This window comes from Pinus tabuliformis, chromosome 4_2 (assembly GCF_031772625.1).
Source record: "Pinus tabuliformis cultivar Carrire ecotype Pingquan chromosome 4_2, CPIR1, whole genome shotgun sequence".
Lineage (NCBI taxonomy): Eukaryota > Viridiplantae > Streptophyta > Pinopsida > Pinales > Pinaceae > Pinus > Pinus tabuliformis.
Window position 1 is genome coordinate 207,687,885 of NC_142304.1, and position 6,073 is coordinate 207,693,957.

Genomic DNA, 6,073 nt, shown 5'->3' on the forward strand with positions numbered 1-6,073 from the left:
TCTATCATAAGCTACTCTCAAAGAAGGAATTTCTCAAAATATTTCAAGATAATTCTGCAATAAGGTTGGTGAAGAAGAATCCTTCTTCTTCACCAGCCTAGTCTTTGTTCTTTTCTGTATTATACGACTAAAAAAAATAAAAAAAATATTTGTATAAGCCTAAAAACCAATCACTGATTGGCAGTCTTATATAGAAAATACAGGGCGAAAATCAGAAACTTCTGACGCCTTATATTTTCCAAAAAAAAAATCTTTTTATTCATAGTTTCATGCCATTTCACTTCATTTCGCTTCACTCCATTTCATTTTATTTCATTTCATCATCTCATTCCGCCAATAAAATTCCTTTCATGACCAGTTTTCATATATCATTCACTCAGTCATCATTCATTTCCATCCATCTCCATTCAGTCATATGTTCACTGTGTCAGTTTCCGCAGCTAGAAACTGATTCCGCAGCTAACACTCTGTTATTCAGCACTGACAGTCAGATGTTAGCCAAATAATGATGAGAACCAAGTGTAGGTATGACAAAGGAAAATATTTTGAAGATATAAAGCACCTAAAGCACCAACAGGAAGTAGCTAATCAAAGGTTAATGGACGGAAGTGGCAAAAATTCCAAGGTATGAGCAAGATTCATTTCAAATAGCATCTTAAAAAAGCACATTCTATATAGTTATGAAACCATAGCTCCATTATATGTAATGATTAGCATTGATAGCTTCCATAACCGCTCCATGACCTTTATATGATTCCTCCACGAACCTTGCATTAATTTTTAACAGCCTCATGATCCGCCTCCGAATTTAACTCATGTTTATTTGTACATTGGCATTCCACCTGCTGAACCGGGTAATTATGAGGACGTAATCTATTTGATCACGGCTCTGTCCCGCCGCACAAATCCGCAGCCATTTTGAGAATGTGCTCACACCTATTCCACATCCGTCTATCTCAAAAGCCGAAGTTCACTCTATTCCCATACTATCCCATTGAAGTTGTGTTGTCATTTCTGGCTGTTTACACTCCCGTGAACTCATTCTCTTTACCTGTTCTCTGCTCTTTCGTTTACGACTACTAGTTTTCTCCATTCCCTGCTAACACAGTTGTTTCACCTCTGTCAATCCATTACTCACCCAGACATATTTTAAGGTAGGAGGAAGGAATGGGTCTTCTGCTAAGAGTAGAACCGGAAGGGCCCAAATTCATGGAGGGGTATCCACAATTGAAAAGCATACTAAGGAAGGCACGGGGGCTACAGTTCATCTAGAAATTCAGAGGCTACAATAAAGAAGTTACAAAGACATTTACGAGGTCTTTTAATGGCGTGGAAGTTGAGATTGGAGATCTTAAATTTTCAGTTACAGAGGCATCTATCACTGCAGCAACGGAACTCCCATAGGAGGGGGAACGGTGGTTCAAAAACAAAAGCTTTGATGAGAGGTCCTGGAGGGTTATCCTACGTAATCCAGGTATGGATATAACCATTTTCAAACGTGGAATCCCTGTCTCTGCTTTAGAAGAAAAGTGGGCTAGTCTATTATTGATAATCCAGAAGTTTATTACATGTGAAGGACGGTTCGGGTCCATGTATATGTACCACACCCGGTTGCTAATGAATTTTCTAGAAAATCAAACCATCAATTTGCCTTAATTTTTATTGAATAGCCTGAAAAAGATGTCCATAACTGTACAAAAGAATTTGGAGGACATAGAACCCCACCTATACCATCATGGCCTTGTAAAAATTTTGATTGAAAAACAGTTGAAGGAAAAGAAGGACACCTGGGAACAGTTTTTGGTTAGAAACTTCTTTCAAGATCCACCTGAAACACCCGAGAGCAGCTCAGCAAGAAAAATTAGGAGAAGGAAAACAAGTGTGAGAATTCAGGACACTCTTACTAACATAGCTAAAGAAAATAATAAGGAAGAGAAGATGTCAGAAAGTAGGAAGGAAAGAACTGAGGTTAGGAAGCAAAGCAAATTAAAGGGGAAAAGAAAAATTGAAGTTGTCTATCAAACCCCAGAACCTTCCTCAGAAGAGGACCACCAAATACTTTCTGAAATACTAGTTTACCTTCAGGAACAGTCAGCTGCAGCAAAGAGGAAAGGGAAAGAAAAACAGAGTGTGGAGAAAGAAGACACTAGCTCACAAAATCTAAGGAGGAGCTCCAGACTTAAAGGAAAACTGAGGAAAGTACAAACTAAGGGGCCCCACTTCATTGATTTAGGAGGGGAAACACCGGAACAGCCTCCAGAAATCCCTCCTGGCCGTGGCCCACACCATACTCCTATTCCTCAGCCAGATTTTGAGATCAGTCCTTCTCAGCCAGATTTTGAGATCAGTCCTTCTCAACCAGATTTTGGGGACAGCCCAAGGAAGACTACACCTGAGATAGATCCAACCCAACAAGAAATGTATGATTATATTGAGACGTTGGAGAAAACTGCCACAGATCAAGGCACTTCATCTGCCCAACCTAATACAGCCCAGGAAGCTCTAATCCAATCACTAAAACAGGAAGTTTTTGAACTGGAGGTCCTAAATAGACGCATAAAAAGAGAAAATGAAACATTAAAAGAACAAAGTAGGTTGGATAATATTATTCACGACAACACCATGTTGCATCTTGGGCTGTGGCAAAAGAAAAATAGAAAATTGAAGAAAAAGAGCAGGAGGTTGAGCAGAGCTCTCATCAACCTCAAATTCAAGTGCCTAATGAGGAAGCCGAGGATGACAGTGGTCCCAAGAAAGAAGAAAAGAAGGCTGGATGTGTTAGCAGAGGTCTCAGAACACATGAACTGAAGGGAGGATGGTCAAAGTTTTGGTTGCATGGGGACATGCAACACCTTCACAGTGGGGGTATGTTGAGCCCTGAAACTACATCTCTCCTACACATTTTCCTAGACTTTTTCCCCTCACCAGTACCTCATAAGCTATCAAAGATCATTTCATATTGATTCTAAAAGAGCATTTAAGTGGTTTTCTAACTATGTTTTTTGTGTTTTCTATTTGACTTAGATTTTGCTCATCAACTGCGGAATGCAGCCACTTTCCGCAGCTGACTCAATTTTCCGTAGTTGTTCTTGTTGATCTCTAGGTTATAGGTGTCATCAAGAAAAACGAGGCATGTGGGCAGTTCAGAAATGATCTGGACATGGACCAGGTCCTATTGGTTTAGCCAGATTCGTGAAAGAGAGCCATGGTTAAACGGTGGTCAACGAGGAGTTCTACGAAAAGCAAGTCTCTGTTTTTCAACACGTGAAGGATCCGAGACCGTTCCTAGATCCATGGGTTCAATTTGACAGTTGTAGACTACCTCCACGACGCAAATCCAACAGCCACCTTTTGATAGATTGAATGATCTTGGCAACCATCATGCTAAGCTCACGGATGCTGTCTTTTTACGTGTCTTCTATTGAAATAGTTTCATAGGAAAATTGTTATGTAATTTCCCTTATAAATAACGCGTTTGCAAATGCATGTAGAGTTAGTTTTTGTTGATGTAATCTTGCTGTTAAGTTTATGAACTGTGTTGTGACACTAGTCCTACTGTGGTAATGAGAGGATCCTTCCTCTATTTTGCAATACAATAAAACTCTGTTTTATATGACTGCGTGAGCATAATCTCGGTTTGACAGCATGTTAACCAAGGCTGTGCAGAGGGCCCCTACTGGCTAAGGTTTCGTTCTTTTAATTCTGTAAAGTTTTCATGTGCTATTGTTTTATTTTCATTGTAAATATTTCGTAGTTTGTGCACTTGTGTATATTTCACATTTCAGTTGTAGTGTTAATGTTTCATTCCTGTACATGATTTTTCAAACATTGTATATTTGTGCTAACACTGATCAGTGTGTTTCAGGTTAGGATAGGCCCGGGCATTTTCATACAATTTTTGCAGTAAATATTGACATGAGATTGTCCTCTCTGCTGACTTTGTTTTTCTTAGCTTTCAATTTCAGTTATGCTTTGATTTTAGTCTTATTCATTTTCCGTTGACAGTTAGTTTAAATATCAGATTCTTCATGTCATTTAACGTTATCTCCAGAGCCATGGCTTAACCCTGAAAAGCTACTTGGCGAGCTATCGGATTTTGAGTGAAGTGATCTGATTCTTCATGTTATTGACGTTATCTCCAGAGCCATGGCTTAACCCGAAAAAGCTACTTGGCGAGCTATCAGACTATAAGTGAAGAGACTTGATTTTATTTTTATTTGCAAGTAGATAATTTAGATGTCAATTCCTTATGTTATTGACGTTATCTCCAGAGCCATGGCTTAACCCCGAAAAGCTACTTGGCGAGCTATCAGACTATAAATGAAGTGAATTGGTTTTACTTTTATTAGTTTGTAGTTTTTTATTTGTTTGAGTGCAATAGCTTAACTTTTATTTCTGTATTTAGATGAGCAGCAGAGATAGAGATTTCATGATCAGTAGTTCATCATTTGTTTAATTCAAGTAGCTGCACATTTACATTCTTGTTTAGATGTACATTTACATTCTTGTTCAAAGTATTAATTTCATCACTAGACTGTTTTGAGATCTTCTGAAGTGTTAAGTTCTGGAAGTCATCATAAAGGACATAATTGCCTTAAAATCTATACCCAAACTTGCCTTCTAAAGTATTATTAAAACTTAGGAATAGGATTTCCATTTGCATTAGGAGACAAACCAAGATAAACCCCCCCAAAACAAGATAAAATTGGAAACAATAGAAAGTAAGAAAGAGGTTGTCTTGCACATATAGTGCGCCACACTTCATCAGTTTACGACTCCTGGATTGATAATTAATGTAGCAATTTAGGACATACTAAATTGACTAAACACCTGGTTTCATCAACTATGCTTGCATCGTTGTCAACCATATTGATCATCCCTTGTTCCTTTTCAAGCATTTGTTGTGTCTTTCTTGATTCCTTTTCCTATCTTGCCATTTGTTTTTTTTTGTCCTTAACTTGCCTTGCTTTATCTCTTTCAAGCCTTTCATCTGCTCGATGTTGTGCTGCAACAATCCTTGTTGCCTTCTTCTCCTTGACTAGATCCTTCTTTTTATGTTTTAATTCCTACATTTCAAATTTCTTTTTTTCAGACTCAACTAATAGGTTTATATAGTCTTCTGAGGTGAGTAACTGTGAACTTCAGCCCAAACGAAGACTGTGCGATGTACCTTGATTTATTTCATTGATACTCTCTCTACTGGTAGCTTTAGGAACTGGTCAAGTATCTTCTCCACCCCTCCCACCTGCATGTCATTTCTTGGTACTTCCCTTTCAGTATCTGAGACAATTGATTGAACAATATCATTATCTTAATTTGATGCCTCATTATTTGCTTCATCTTCTTCCATTGATCTGTTGTCCACAAAAAAAATGAACAATTTCACTGTTCAATTCTGCTGGTTGTAAGGGCACGTTCATGTTTTGTTCAATGGTTGTTGAGACACTATGTTCATTCATATTAATCATGGATTCTTCCAGCCATGATGGTGGGGTTACTTGGCTTGGAAATGTCAATTGGTCATTGTCAACTGCATGTTCAACAATGTCATTAACAATATCAACAACAGGATTTTCATGTTCTTGAGTTGGTAGAACGATCTCCATGTTATTGCAAATTTGTTCATGATTATACTGTGTTTCACATACAGTTTCATCATCTTCATCATATAAGTGTCCATGAGAGAGGAAAATCATATTACTAGCTGCAACCACATCATCTTGTTCATCTACTTGTTGCACTTCAACACCTGTTTGGACATGCCCTTCTTCCTGACCATCCACATGAAACACCTGGCTACAACCAGTATCATGCATAAGAGCATCATAATTCAGTGGCTAGATTCCTGTCCTCCTAAAGCTAGCCTTCATATTTGATGGTGTCAGAGCCCTTTTAAAAGCTTTACTTACAAGCTTTGCTAGCTCGAACCTTTTCACCTCAACCCCTGGATTCTTTGCCATCCAGCAGCACACTCTAACCTAAAATAGTTCTTGAAAGGTCCAAACACATTAACATTAATGGGTTGCAATCTATGAGTGGTATGAGCGGGCAATGTCAACAGGTCGATGGCTGA